Source organism: Ursus arctos, unplaced genomic scaffold (assembly GCF_023065955.2).
Source record: "Ursus arctos isolate Adak ecotype North America unplaced genomic scaffold, UrsArc2.0 scaffold_16, whole genome shotgun sequence".
Taxonomy (NCBI): domain Eukaryota; kingdom Metazoa; phylum Chordata; class Mammalia; order Carnivora; family Ursidae; genus Ursus; species Ursus arctos.
Window position 1 is genome coordinate 2960727 of NW_026622830.1, and position 15731 is coordinate 2976457.

At 46.9% G+C, this 15731-nt stretch overlaps 1 long non-coding RNA gene across 1 annotated transcript; it reads left to right on the forward strand.

The window, feature by feature from the left end:
• The first annotated feature begins 578 nt into the window (after positions 1-578).
• Positions 579-5475, forward strand: LOC130543909 (uncharacterized). The gene is made up of 2 exons (XR_008959680.1): positions 579-3001; positions 3255-5475. It is a non-coding gene; the product is annotated as an uncharacterized LOC130543909 (long non-coding RNA).
• The last annotated feature ends 10256 nt before the right edge of the window (positions 5476-15731 follow it).

The window sequence follows — 15731 nt, forward strand, 5'->3', positions numbered from 1 at the left end:
CGGAGGGCAGGTTGGCTGTGTTGGGAACGCTGTGTGCCCGTGGGTCAGGGGCATGGAGATGTCCCGGTCGAGGGGCAAGGAAAATTCCAGCACCGGGCCCAAGGTTGGTTTCAAGTCAAGACTTAACCTGGCCCGTATTTCTCTGCTCTGGTTCATGGGATTCCAGAGCACCAGTCCCCTAATGTCCTGCACTCTTTTATATGGAAGCAAACAGCATTGCCTTTCGGCTCAGAGCATATTTGCCTTTGATATTTCCCTCTTTAATATGCAAATTGTACATAATGTGGAAACATTTCTTGTTTCTGATGCCAACCCCCTGGGAAGACCACCCTGAGGCTCTGTGGTGACAAGGGTTCCAGAACTGTCCTTGCTTCCGAGAGTTGGGGAAGGCCATTTTCTGAACGGTTCCTGTGACATTTGAAACGCTGTCCATGCCCCTGCGAGGGGACGGTGGGTCTGACAAGCTGAGAACCCCCAGGGATCAATAAATAAAAAGTCATAAAAGCTCGTTGCCAAGTAGGGAGGGCTGCCTCTCCAGCCTCCCAAGTAGCTGCCTTCTCCTGCGAAAGAAGCCCGGCCCTTCTGCTCGGGCTCTGGGCCGGCGTGGCCGCACCCTGGACGCCTGGAGCAGAATCTGGGGAAGAAGGTGGGGGACACTGAGCAAGAAAAACCATGTGCATTCCCGCACCTTGACTTCTCGGCTTCCGCAAGCACTGACGGCAGCACTGTGTGCAGGAAGAGCCTCAGGTGACTTGGCTTTGCAGGGGTGGGAAGGGGAGCTGGTTTGGGCTCTGGGTCGGTGCGGAAGTTTAAAGCAACAGCTCCCCTGCCCTGCGGTGAAACAGGTTACTGCCCTGACGGGAGCCCCCCCATCCCCCATGCAGACCTGTGAGATTGTAAGCCCCAGGGAGCACAGGGCACAAGTGACAGACTTGCATGCGTAGTTCAAGCTGGGGCGGAGGGGGCACGGCGGTGGGGGGGGTGGGTACTGAATCCACCTTGGAGGAGATCTCAGTCACAGCCTCCCTCATGGCCCTTCCTGACACTCACATTAGGAGAGGCGCTGTTCTATTCCGAAGGTGGGAGGGGATTTGTGAAAACGCTGGAATGGAAAGACTTTATAAGAAAACTTTATCAAAGGGTGCTGTTTGGAGCTGGAATCAAAACATGGCCCTGCCCAGCCTGAGGTGGAGCTAAGAACCCTCCTGAGAGTGGGAGCCAGCCGGATGCCACCTTATTCCAGTGGTTCCACGGGGACCTCAGCCGCTCCTGTTGTCATCAGCTGGGGCCCAAATCCATCTGTGCCATTACCATAAAGCAAGGGGGGGGGGGCTGGGCCCTTCACTTCAGCAATGTAACCGCACTGCTCCCGTGTTCGAAACCACAGCGGGCAGAATGCAACCGCCCTATGAGGAAAGCTCCAATAATGTCACCAAACATGGAGAATGAGGGACGTTTTAGGAAAATCCAGGAAGGCAAAGCCCACCGCTTCCCTGAACCAACAAAAGTGTATTTAGATGCAGCCAGACCCTCCAAGTCAGAGAGGGCTCCGAGCTCTTGTGGGTACGCACTGTTCTCAGCTGCATCCCATTCTGGGGAGCGGCCGCAACCCCAAAGAGGAGTTGCTCCAAGAATACTTAATATTTTGAATCCCTACTTTATTATACACAAAAATTGCACTATGTAGATAACTTCAGTCGGATCCAAATTCCAATTTGAAAACCTAGCGTAAAATGCACCCCCAAGAATACATAATTAGACAATGTTTACTGCGGCCGCCCGGGTGCCTAGAGTGCTGAGTATGGGTTAATCTTGGATAGATTTAAAACACCACCTGTTCACTTCTGTTAAAAAATATATTATAATTGTAATTTCTGTTTCGCTGAAGTACTTAATCCTTACACATTTGGTTTCATCTTCTGAATATGTAGTTGGTTTCAGAATACCTCCCGTCAGTCAGAAAGCCAGCAGGCGGCCCCCGTGCCGAAGATGCAGGGGTGTCTCCAAGGCGTGACGGCTGGAGCAGACCCGCCGTCCACAGGTCTTCCTGCCCAGAACGCCGCTGCTGGCTGGTCCCCAAGTCCTGTCCAGGACCAGGGGATTCTGTAAGCCCTGCAAGGAGCAGCCTGCCCCAAGGGTTCTGGGGTGGAGCTGACTGCTTCTGCTCTTTTTGTTTGTATTCGTGAAAGCCAGACGTAAGTGACTCCTTGAAAATGTGAACTTGCTTCTAGGACAGAGAAGCTCCGAGGAAGCTTCACCTTCAGCTTTCTCAGGTAAGCATTTCTCAGACAGAAAAAAATCAAAACAAAGCACAAAGGGGCCTTTAGCTAATTTTGCATTTGCCCTGCCTTGTCTACGAGGTGATCGGCTGCTTGAATAAAGGCATGCGGACGTTAAGGCTAGAAGGTGGCTTAGATAGTCGGTTCAGCCCCTTGTCACTAAAGCCAGAATTTTGGGGTCACCTCCAGGGTTACCTGGGACGGCATGACAGGTAAGAGCCCAGGTTTGGGGGTCAGTTTGGCCAGTGGTTCGCGAGTGGGGAAAACCCTGCCTCCTGGAGGAAATGTGTCAGTGTGTGGGGACGTTGGGGTTGTCCTAGATGAGACGGTGTTCCTACTGCCATCTGAGGGCAGAGGCCGCGGGTGCCGCACACATCCACAGTGTACACAACAGAGAATTCTCTGGCCCCAAGTGTCAGGAGTGCCAAGATTGGAAAACCTTGTGTCAGGACTAGATGTTTGTGTCTCTCCCAAACCCGTATACCCAACGCCTAACTCCCAAAGTGGTGGTATTTGGTGGGTGGCCTTTGGGAGGTTGGTCAGGGTTAAGTGAGGTCATGAGGGGATCAGTGTCCTTACAAGAAGAGACACCAGAGACGTTGCTCTTTCTCTCTCCCCGGTGTGAGAACACAGCAAGAAGGCTGCTGTCTACGTCAGGAAGGGGGCCCTCAGCAGGAACCAATTGACCAGCACCTTCTCTTGGACTTCCTGGCCTCCAGACGGTGAGGGGTTTCTGTGGTTTGAGCCACCCAGCCCGCGGTAATTGGTATGGAAGTCCAGAAGGACAAATACAGATGTTAGCCATCTGACCTAGCAGAGTTACTCATTTCTTTGGGCCTCTGCTTCCTTGTCTGTGAAAGGGGATGACAACGATACCCTCATCACCCAGAGCTCAGCAGGACTGGGATGACAAATGGAAGGGCCAGGAACACTTGATGACTCTCCCTTTCCTTTTGCTCTTCCCCATCCAAATAGCCATCCTCCTTGACATCGCTCCAACCGCTTGAACCTTTGACTGGACTGTCAGCCACCGGGGTGAAGACCTCAGGCTACGTCAGGACCAGGGCAACTGTCAAGAAAACGAGTCTCCGGGTCTTTGTCCACTGTGCTCCTAGAGTCACCCCCAGGAGGGGCAAATCTGATCACAGCATGCTCCTCTTCCCCTCCAGAGCCCAGAGGAAACCAGAGACAACCCTTCCAACATTGGCTCCATGGCCAGCTGGGGAAGTTGTCCAAACCACCAAGCCTGCCTTTGCCCCCTTCACCCAGGACGCCCGTGCCCACCCCATCAGGTTGACCGAGGGGGCCTTGGACAAAGTCGTCTCGGTAAGGGCTTAGAGCCGTGCCAGGCACAGAACTAGCACCGTTTGTTGGCCGTGATAGCCACTGATGTCTCAGAGATAGTAAGGGAGAAAACGTGGCCAAAATTACGGCAACAAGATCGGGAGCCTCTCAGAGACAACCACGAGGCAGTGAGGTGAGGCACGTGGGAGCCACCAGCCCCTATCCCGAGGGACCCCCGAGACGCCCCTGGAAGGGTGAGCCAGTTGGGAGGCGCAGACACATCCTCCCAGCCGGCCTCAGCAGTTCTAAACCTGAACGACTTTCTTTGCCCCTAGAGACTGCAAATCCCATGTTGCAGGGAAAGGAATCAGAATTGAACAAAAATGGAAGAAGTTTAAGGTAGATTTAGGACATTATCTTTATAGGCTGGCTTGGTAGCCGCAGGATTAAAGAGGGTTTTGTGGGAGAGCAAAATCATAATTTTACGTTCCTCAAATAGACCAATTTATCTATAAATGGAAAAATCCCTTAATGTGGAATATTCTATAATAACGTATTTAAAATGTTTCTAAAGGTAGCCGTTTTATACGGAGTTTATCTTGACTTTCTGTTAAGTATATACACCCCAAGGTTAGTCCATGCATTTTAAGAGGTTAGGCTACAGATCACAGCGCAGAAGGAGGCAAGGAGCTGAGGGAAGTTCTCTCCCGGGACACACAGGAGGAGCGAGCACGGGAAGGAGAGTCACACGTCCAGCGCCTCAAGAACAATTGGAAAGTGATTAGTTCTAGTCCCCGATCTGTGGGCCAGAACAAGGGGGAAGCGGTCCCTTTTGTGAAAGGTCTGAGTGTAGTGCCCGAGGTCCGCTTTGTAACCTAAAATATAAAATTCACTCGATTCGCATCTAACAGTTCAGCGTAACTAAGCAGCTGTTAGTGCTGGGTAGGAGTCTGTTTACAGAAAGGGCAGGAGTGGTGTTTTCCAGACGGCTGTATGCTCCCCGGGGAGTGGAGCATGGGGGGTGCGTTCCCCTAGCCCTGTACTGAGCTTCCAGAAGTGTGTCCTCAATTCAGGAACGTCAGTAAGACATTCCAGGAGTCCGAAGAAAGAAACATCAATAAAGCGGGATATTCTAGCCAACTGGTCATGTGTGTGGATGAACTGCAAGACAAAGGCCACTCCAGGTTGCTGGTGCCCAGAAGGGGAGCAGCGCCATCTTAGTGGTTGGGGCGTGGTGGGGACCAACCAGCACGCACATGGGGCTTCCCCGCCTGGAGGACAAGACAGCCAACCAATAACAAGATGAGGGAAAGAAGCACGTTACACAATACCAGTAACAAACGTACAGCAGGGCAGGGAGGTCCAGGAGGTCAGGGAACAGGCTCAGGGGAGGGGGACACCGTCTCACATAACACGATGTCCAAAGAGCACATTGAAAAGGTGAAAATCTGTCAAGCAGTTGGCGATGATGAGGAAGTGAGTTACGTGTTTCGTGCCGGAAAAGTGTCCCCGGCAGAGGGAAGGCGAATCCAGGGACCACAGAGACAGATGGAGGAGGAGAAGAAAAGGAGACAGGCATTTTCCAAAATGTTTTCAGGCAGTAATTATTTTCTGCAGATACTTGTAGAGCAATTGAGGTTAGGCCACTCTTAAGAGGACACGTGGCTAAATATCCCCGCAGGTACAGATTTCTGTCCAAACCCTTAGTCCTAGACACTCAAATGCAATGACTCTCAAAAATAAAAACTAAACAGCCAGAACTTTAAGTATACTGTTCTTCAATTATTTGGGTTGTTAATTTAGCTAATTGGTAGTTTAAATTTGGAGCTCTCAAAATTTGTAAAATATTTATGAGAGTGAAGAAATGCCACACACAGGCAGCACCGAATAATAAATCTTTTAAATATGGAAATGGAAGTGTCGTTGAGCATTTTGTTACTGCTTTCATACTGAGCATATCAAATGCTGGAGGCCGGCGGATGGCAGACTTAGTTAAGTGCATGCAGAAGAGACAGGAGCGGGTTCTTACAACAGCGATGCACGTGTGCGCGTGTGCCCAGATAATTGCGTGAGTGCCTGCATTCTGTTCCACATTGGGTTTCCAAATTTGTTTTAAGGTAGATTAAGCGTGTGAGTTACCTTTGATGTAAAGCCTTTGCTGTAAGGTTTAAATGCTTCTACCCCCGTTAGTCAAACCAATTCCTAACACACCAGCGATGAATCACTGAGCGCCTAATACCTCTCAATGGAAGCTGTGACAAGCAGTCATCAGTCACCTGTGCAGGCTGTAGCATGACTCTGTGATACTTTCCACTAACACCCAGTGATTCACACCTTTGTCACGGCACAGAGAATATTTATATTCCAAAAGCAATCGTAGATTTGAGATACTTAAACTAAATTTTGTATTTCACCGAGGCAAATAAATTTATAGGAAATATAATTATTTATAACCTGGTTCCATACCACAGTAAATATTAGCATGGAAGAAGCTTGAGAGAAACTGTCAGTTGTCCAAAGAAATTTCTGTGGCATATGTATTTTTAGAGGCAACCAAGTGCACTGTACTTATAAAACTGAACAATTTTAAAACCATCTATGGATGATTATGAAACATTCGAAGAAGCCTCGCGGGTTTGTTTTCGAGTAGATGATCCAAGCCAGCATTGAGCAAAGCTCAGCTGCAACTCACACACCGAACTGCCAATGAGTCACTGATGCCTACATTCCCTTTTAATAATCCACCCCAAGGACCCCGCCGTGTCTTCTCCGTGGAATCATTTACCACAGTTGTGCTCCGAGGAAAGAGTCGGTATATGGTCCCAAGTCCCTACATCCTGCAGACAGGTTAATATAAGCTCTGAAGGCTGGCATTCTACTACGTTCTATGAACAAGTTCACGTGCCCGTCACATACGCCCCAAAACACACGAGGCACACAAGTGTATGGAGCAACTCTTGTGGCTTAATTTTTAGATGGAATAGCAGCGCCAACCGCAGTGTATTTTAAGAGAAATCCCTGATTACAGAGACCACAGTTTACCGATGCAGTTTCCAGGACCACCCACACCTGGTGTGAGGCAGGCTCACAGGCCTACTTGTTGAAGCAAATGGACAACTCCAGTATGCTAGTCCATTCTTCAACAAAATCCCAGTTACGCGTAGTGCCAATACACGGATGGCTATTTCCATGATGACAGGCTAAAGTGCTCATTTTTCAATGGCGTATCTTGGCTCCAAGCAGGGAATATTGGGTAGAAAAATGATCTAAATGCCCATCTGTTCACAGATGTGTGGCCAAGACTGTGCATAAAACGTGCTATGTCCACGGTCTTCTTCCCATGACTGTTTAATTTCCAGTTGGAGTGCTCTGACCTGAAGCCCAGCCCTGGCCAGCAGCACGGTCCTTCTCCTTCACGCTGAAGGAGCATCTTGGGAGGGGCGCCTAGGTGGCTCAGTTGGTTGGGTGTCTGCCTTCGGCTCAGGTCATGGTCCCAGGGTCCTGGGATTGAGTTTCGCATCGGGCTCCCTGCTCAGTGGGAAGTCTGCCTCTCCCTCTCCCTCTGCCTGCTGCTCCCCCTCCTTCTGCTCTCTCTCTCTGTCAAATGAATAAATAAAATCTTAAAAAAAAAAAAGGAGCATCTTGGGTCTGCCCCCAGCGCCCTTCCAGCCTCTCTCTCACACACGGAGGGTTTCGCGGCATCAAAGGTCTTGTGTGGAGAGCTGGCTACGCCACCCCACGCTTCAGGGAGCACACAAGCCGCCCTATCAAACAGACCCTCATCACTGACGACTACCCTCAAACACAGTTAAGTGAGGATTTTCCTGCTGGTGCTGCTGAAAATTCAGCTTTTCATCTAAACTGCTTGCCTGTGAATGAACAATTCTGAATGCTAAAAGAGATGCTGAATTTTATCATCTTTTAGCTACAAGTGCTGGGAAATGTCACGGAAGCTGGTGAGGTCTGCACAGACTCCTCCCTACTCCCTATTTTCTTATCTATAATCTGTATAAACGCTTGAATATACATGCACACATACGTATACACACTGTTTTTAGGGATGTGTTTAGTTCCCACTGATGCTTAATCTGTCCTTTAGACAGAGGCTCTGCCTTCTTCCAGACTGACACGCAGTTCTTTGCATTTCAGTAGACATCCACAGGCATGGCCATTGATTCATTCACTTACTCAATAGACTATTACTGATTGAGCCATTACTACGTGCTATAAACTGTGTTAGGTGCTGAGTATACATCTGGAACAAAACCATCCTCATAGCACTTAGGGTCTAGAGCTGATAGACAACACACAAGCAAGGGTGTAAATAATCATATAATTACAAAGTATGCTAAGTTCTATTAAGGAAAATGAAACCCAAGTACAACCTATAATGTAATAGATTCTAGGTTCTTGTTGGACAGCTTGGTCTGGGAAGAGGTCTCTGAGGAGGGAGCATTTAAGCCAAATTGGGATGAGGAGTCAGTCCCATGAAGAGAAAAGGCAGAGTCCCAAATGGACCGAAACGCAGGGGGTCAGCCATGACCTGGAAAGACCTGAAGGCCTAAGAGGTGTTATATACTTAGAAAAAACCCGTCAGGGGCGCCTGGGTGGCTCCGTCAGTCAAGTCTCTGACTCTTGATTTCAGCTCAGGTCATGATCTCAAGCTCATTAGACTGAGCCCCGAGTCAGGATCCTTGCTCCGTGTGGAGTCTGCTGACGATTCTCTCTCTCCCTCTGCTCTCCCACCCTCAGCTCACACTCTCTTGCTCTCTCCCTCTCTAAACAAACAGAACAACAACAACAAAAAAGATGGGGCACCTGGGTGGCTCAGTTGGCTAAGGATCTACCTTCAGCTCAGGTCATGATTTCGGGGTCCTGGGACCAAGCCCCGTATCGAGCTCTCTGTTCAGTTGGGAGTCCTCTTCTCCCTCTACTTCTGTGCTGTCCTGCTCTTGCTCTCTCTCAAGTGAACAAAAAAAAAAATCTTTAAAAAAAGAAAAAAAAAGAAAAAGAAAAAACCCTTCGAAGAGGCATTCCAGAAGTATGAACTTTGTCTATCTGGATTTGCTGAGGGCCATAGCGATGGGTATCTACTGCTGAAGGGTCATTGTCTTTCCTAACTGCCTGGCCCCATGATAAAATGTATGCATTAACATTTTCAGCCATACTGAAATAAGAATGCTTTGGGTCCTTGGAGAGAAGGGCGAAAACCAGGGGTTTCTATCCCAGCAACTCTGCAGGCGTGTGCCCTTCCCGTGCTGGCTGTGGGGGGTCATGTGCATGTGTGATGCACGCTGTCTGAAGGTGCAGCCAAAGCACCCAAATGGATTGATCTGCAAACCACAGTGCACTCCGGGTGCACCGGGCACCACCACGGCTTAAAGAAGTGTGAGATGGAGTCAGAAGTGATTTTAAAACATCCAAAAATTCTTAGATAATCTTTTCTTGGAAAGGGGGAGGCTGACTCTCCTCTCCTTGGTAAGGGCTGGATTACTGACTCATTCTAAAGTGGAATGAGGTGGACATGATGGTGGGTGACTTTGGGCACCAGATTATAAACTGTTGCCTCTTGCCTTTTTGGTCTACCTCCACTTAGTCACCAGGCAAAGGCGGCTGCCGTCCCATAGGCACTCAGGCAGCCCTCAGATGAGGCTGGGTGGTGAGGAAGTGAGACCTCCAGACCACATGTTGGTGAGGGCTCCATCTTGGAAGTGGATTCTGCAGCCCCAGTCAAGCCTTCAGATGAGGCAGCACCACTGACAGCTGGGGTGCAACCTTTCGAGAGACCCTCGGCCAGAACAGCTAGCTAAACTGTGTCTGGATTCCTGACATTCACGGAATGTGAGATAATAAGCGTTTGCCATTTTAACCTTCTAAGTTTGGGGGTAACTTATCACAGTGAGACAGAGCTACTACCAATGCCAACATAATATCGTCCCTTCTAGATGACAGTATGAACATTATTTTTCTTGAAATGATGACTTTAAAAAAAAAAGATTTAGCTATTCATTTTAGAGAGAGACAGAGCATGAGCAGGGGGAGGGGCAGAGGGAGAGGGAAAGAGAAATGGACTCCCTGCTGAATGCAGAGCCTGATGTGGGGATTGATCCCACATCCCTGAGATAATGACCTGAGCTGAAATCAAGAGTCAGATGACTGTTTTTTTTTTAATTCCATCCATATTTAATGCACCAGCAAGATCAATGCAGAAAACCAATCTGGATATCTATCTACACATGTGTACATTCAATAGAAAGACATGAATTAGTCACAACTTAATTTGAAGGTAGTAAGTCAAACTATACCTTAAAGTTAAGATAGACTTCTTACGTTCTGCAGGTAACAATTTCTCTTTGTTTCCCCAAGCTGTAAAATTGGGCTCAACTAGAGCTGGTCTCAAGGCATAATAATCTGCTAATCGCTATACCTGGCCCGCAGGAACTAGTCGTGCGCAGCTGGTAGGAGTGCGTTTGAAGTATCCGTGGAATCATATTGGCTCAGTAGTCAGGCACCTGCTTTCTCCCTCTAACTCGTCTACCACCACAGACTCAGAGATGTGATGATAACCACCAGTAATGTGTGAGGCTTAATCACACAGTGTCCGCTGTTGGAAGTGGTATGAGAGTATTAGCACAAGACGTAGAGCCTACTGTTTTCATCACATGCAATTTGCAGGTGAGGAAACTGAAGCCTTACAAATGTAGGTAACTGGGCCAGGTTCTTAAAGGTCATAAGCAGCCCGGATTCCAATACAGGCAAATAGGAATCTGAATCCAAGATCTTTTCTACACAATCAGGTGGCCTTGGTGTAAGGAATATGATTCCCCCTGGGTGTCCCAGGAGAAAAGCACTTTGCAGATGTCCCTCACCCCAACAGAGGTGACCACATCCAAGGTAAGTCACTGGAGAGGCAGAGGGAGGACGAAGGTTCCCCTTGGGGTCTCTCCTGGTCCCAGGAGATATTCAGAAGTGACTCTGCATCACTTCAGAGATGCAAGGGGAGCCTCCCAGCCAAGGAGTGGACATGAGCAACATTGAGACCCAAAGGGGCCAGTGAGGGAACCAAGGTGGATTGAGGGCAGGGTTTCTGGGCTCAGATGAGCTAAGACAAACTCTGAGTTACTTGGCTGTGCCTTCAGCCGCCACAGAAGCCAGTAGGGACTGGACAGCAGACTGGCTAAGAGCAAGAAGCGGCATCTCCATGAAGGTTAGCCAAGACGCAGGTGGTGGCTCAGGTGGCCCTTGGAAGCCTCCTCTAGCCACTGCCAAAATTTCCGCATCCACCCTGATGCCATCTTGGGAAGAAGAGGAGCAAAGACGCTGAGCTCTCAAAAACCAAGTGTCTACATGGAAGGGAATGATCTAAGCTAAAGGGCAGCTAGTTAAAGTGGGGAAAGCAAAGAGTGTTAACTGAACTCTGTTTCCTGCTGAGCCAGGGGTGGACACTCATGAGTAAGATTAAATCATTCATACACCAATGTAAAAATCTGACTGTTTTTCACACTCTTGGTCTAGTGTGAGTGCCTCTCAGAAGGTCCTGCCTTGGGTGTTCCCAGCAGATGTTATGGAAGTGATGAGGAGCGAGAAGCTAAAGGGACAGAAAGCAAAAGGCTGCACAATCCACATGTCCTTGCTCGATGGGTTCGGTGACGAGGGGTGAGATTCAACAAAGTGGGGATTCCGCTGATGCCTATTTCAGACCCCAACATGCCCATCATCTCCACACCTACCCCCCTTCCCACTCCAACATCCTTTCTCTCCATCTTTGGGTTAAAACACTCTTTTCAAGGCCGGGCACAAAGACACCTTGATGAGGTTTTCTCATGTTCCTGCAACCTGGTATGCCATGGAAAGTCACTGTGGCGATGGTTCCGCTTCAATTTACCATCCAGCTTTCGATGCCCATAGCACAAAGCAAGTTTTTCTGTCTTGCCTGAAAATTGTGTGATCTCAACACGAGTCAGGAAATCAGGAAAACTTCAGGAAGTGTGGATTTTTTGAAAGAGCTGGGGCTAATAGTTTTCGTGTAGCCAAACCCCATTTATTTTTCAGATACACTTTGAAGCACATTATGCTGAATTTAAAGAAGAATTTCCCCGAATTATAAGCACATCATATAATGTATGTACTGTTTACTGTAGACAGTGGGTTTTAAGGTAAATTTGCTAAATATGGACTACAGGAAATGGTACATTTGTTCACAATTGAGTTAGACGGTAAGAGATGATGAGTGTGAGGAAGCATTAATGTGACACATTTCCAGGGCCAGGACTATATTAGAGCAGCTCTCCCTGATAAGCAGCGTGATCTTTTTCCCACATGGTGAGCTTCTGAGACATAATGGAAAAGAACCGTAAGGTACAATTCTAAGGGAATGTTCTCTTACCAAGCGGAGCTTAAAATGAGGCTGGCCAGGTATGGTTTCCTACCACTTTATTTGAATCTGGAAATTAATGGGACTGACTTTCCCTTTTTTCTCCAGTTAATCACTAGGGAAAAAAGTATGCATCTGGCAAAGTGAACTGCACACTCTTGGCTTATAGTTGGTGGTGGGGTCTCCAGGGATAAGGCTGTAGGACCCCCGAGTTGAATGCTGCTCTATTTGAGTGAACTGACACCACCGGCATTAGGCTCCGCCTGCATTTGATGGGGCATGACTTCTTCCTGGAAAAAGGTGCGGGTTCCCCTTGTGAATAAAACTCTTTACTTATATCAACCTGCCTTCACTACCCAATGGAGAGCAAGCAGGACCATCTTTTTCTTTGCTGCTTAATTTGATATTCCTGTTAAGGCTAAGTGAACATTCCAGTAGAAACTGTTGATATTCTTCTTTACCATTTTGAACTGAGGAGTTGTATGTGTCATTGGTTTTACATGGTGTATTTCCATATATTCGATGTGCATATAAACACCTATATCTTCTACATGACTTCTGGTGTCACTGGAAGGATTTCAGTGCATTTTTATTGTTTAAGTGGAGAGCTGTTTGCAAGCCTGGCTTTCAAGTCAATGTTTTCATGAGGGAACAGAAGGTGTAAAAGTGAAAATATGTCTCACTCTTTCCTTAAAACGGGACCTAAAAATGTCTGAGAATGCATTCTGCAGATTTGCATGTGATTTCTTTGGATTATCTCAGAAGGCATACGGCAAAGAGCAAAATAATATCTGAACAAATCCCAGAGGGCATGGTCACAGTGGGTCTCTATTAATAAACTCTCCGTGGCCACAGGTAAAAAAAGGTTATGTTTTCAGGCCTTCTTTGTTTGTGTCCTTTTCCCCCAGAGAAATAAGTATGAATCTCTATTGCCAAATCAGAGGCAAAAGAAGCGATCAGTTTAGGAAGTGTGGGGTCAGTGAAACTGGAAATAGCCCAGAACTGCCTCGAGAATTCTAAGCATGGTTATTTTATTTTTATTACTTATTTGAGTGATATCCATCTTAGTTTAGCATGTAAGGATTCAGTAAAACCTATTTCTCTGCAGACAGCAATGTGTTCAGCTTCCTGACATGGAGGAGGTCCCCTAATACACTTCCAAAAGAAGAGGACATGATACTTTACACGGAGAAGATGGCATCTGCCCCTCAGGTCTTGGGAGGCCAGTGTCCATGTGTATAGGTTGTGCATTTTTAGAACTTCCCCTTGCATGGTCACTGTGAACTTCCAGCAATCTCCAGTGGATCTTTCACATGACCTTTTGGGAGGTTCGTATGATGTGAATGGATCCAAATAGGACAGTAAAGTTCTCCACTGTTGTCCTGGCAAAGGTTGACATGTTCTCTGACAATGGAAGCCGGACATGGCTCTGCATCTTCCAGCCTCCTTGGACTTCATCACCCAGGGAGCTCTGGACTCCCAAGTCTCTGACACTTCTGGGGGTGGCACTTCTCTGTGGACACAGCCCACCAAGATGCCATCGTTGAACCCATTTCTCTCCCATCTTGGAATTCCACATGAAGCTTCAATGCAGTTAGCTTGAATTATTCCATAGCTACTTGTAAAGAGTTCTCAACTAGGCAGAGCCAACTATTAGTCTGCTAGGGCTGCCATAACAAAGGACCATAGACTGAGTGGCTTTAGCCATGGAAATTTTTTTTCTCACAGTTCTGGAGGCTGGAAGCCCAAAGTCCAGGTGTCAGCAGGTTTGTAGGCCTCTCTCCTGGGCTGGTAGATGCCTGCCTTTGCCCCATGTCATCCCTCTGTGTGGGTCTGTGTCCTAATCTCCTCTTACTAGACCTAACCCTAACTGGTGTCCACCAGTCCTATTGGATTAAGATCCACCCCAATGAACTCACTGAAACTTAACTGCCAAGTACAGTGACATTCTGACATTGGAGTCTGGGGCTTCAATGTATGAGTTTGCTGGGGGGGGGGGGGGGGCGGTGGACACAATTCAGCCCATAACAGTTTCTGTGTTCTGATTTGCTGATGAATTGAAGTGAAAAGTTGAATATGGACATTTGTCCAATTAACAAATAATCACTGAGCATCTGGGAGGAAGCAAGCTTGAGCAGGTGCTGGGGTGTAGAGGTCACGGGACCATCCCTGCCCTCAGAGAGCTTACTGGTTAGCAGACCAATAAGGTGTCTTGAAGAAAGAGGATTGAAAGATATAGTCTGGGTGAAGACTACGTTGAAATAAAGGTTCTAATTTTCATGGAAGTTTTCCCCTGGCACATTTTCTCTTCTGTCCATTAGAAAAAAAGCATTATTTTCTTTCCTTTCAGAGACAGCATGCAAGAGAAAGCAAGAACAAAATCTAACCCTGACATGAGCCACCTCACCTTTGTGTGTTAGAGTTTGAAGTGCTGGTGTTTCTGGTTGAAATATTCAAAATGGATGAAAATGTCTAACAGAGACCGTGAATAACATGATCAAGATGGACGAGGATCCAACAGTCCCTTCCGTGTGAATGCGATCAGGGTCTCCAATGTTAGGAGAAATGAGTTTCTATTAAAGCCCAGTTTTTGTTACTTTCTCTTTCCTGGTGTTTGGCTTTCTACCATATAATGGGAAATTAGTAGAAACACATTGAAAACATCATTGTGAACAGGTGCGTGATTCAAGCAGCCGATGTTTAAGTGACAGCTGAACCATGAAAGCGAATACTAGCAGATAAATGTGTGTGTAATTTTAGAGTTAATAATTATGTTGCATAATTTTCTTTGGAAGATGAGTTTATAATAACATTTTCTAAAAGTGCCAAGCAAAGTAATTACACACTTGGCAAGCCATAAAAACTAAACAATTTGGCAAATGCCTCATTAACCAAGTTCTCAGGTCAATACAAGGTCTTATTCTGTTTAAAGCAGGAGATTAATTTTTTAAAATAGGGCTTACTTTTACTTTATGGTTTCATCATTTTTCTTGTAATTACAATTTTATTTACTAATATAATGTTTTAAAATGTGATTCTTTCTTAAAAGTCAATATGGTAAAAGGAAGAAGGACCCTTCATTCACGGACATCAAATGGAGCTGATTCTAACAAGTCTAAGAAACACCACTTCAGTTCCTGTTCCCAAAGAGCCAGACTCATTATTTCCATCTTCATGGAGGCAGGATTTCAACATTTTAGCAGAATAAATTTTTGGCGGGCAGTTCGCTAACAGCTACCGAAATCATTTTGAGGCCAAGGGCACACTTTTGTGAGTCCATCTATATTTTTGGAAAGTACTGTGAGGGGTCCCACTTTCTGGGTTATACTACTGGGAGGTCCTGAGAATGTGGAAGTTTAAACAATTCTTCATATAAACTATATGGATCAACCAGTCCTCTTTCAGGAAGTTTCCATTTATACTGGTACACTTGCTAATCAGCACCAGCTGGTGGCCAATTAAGTAGCAAGCCTGGGAGCACAGCCCGGATGGACGGGGGTGTGAGTCAGATGGGTCTGGCCACCCTTCGTTGATTGATTTGGTTGGTTACTTACCAAGAGAGTTCGCACACATTTAAAACTATCGTCAAATAAATTTGGTGCATTAAAAAAAATATTTTTATTATATTTTGTTGACCTATACTATATTATTAGTTTCAAAGGTAGAATTTAGTGATTCATCAGTTGCATATAACACCCAGTGCTCATTCCATCAAGTGCCTTCCTTCATGCCCGTCACCCAGTTACCCAGTTACCCCATTCCCCACCCACCCATCTCCCTCCAGCAATCCTCAG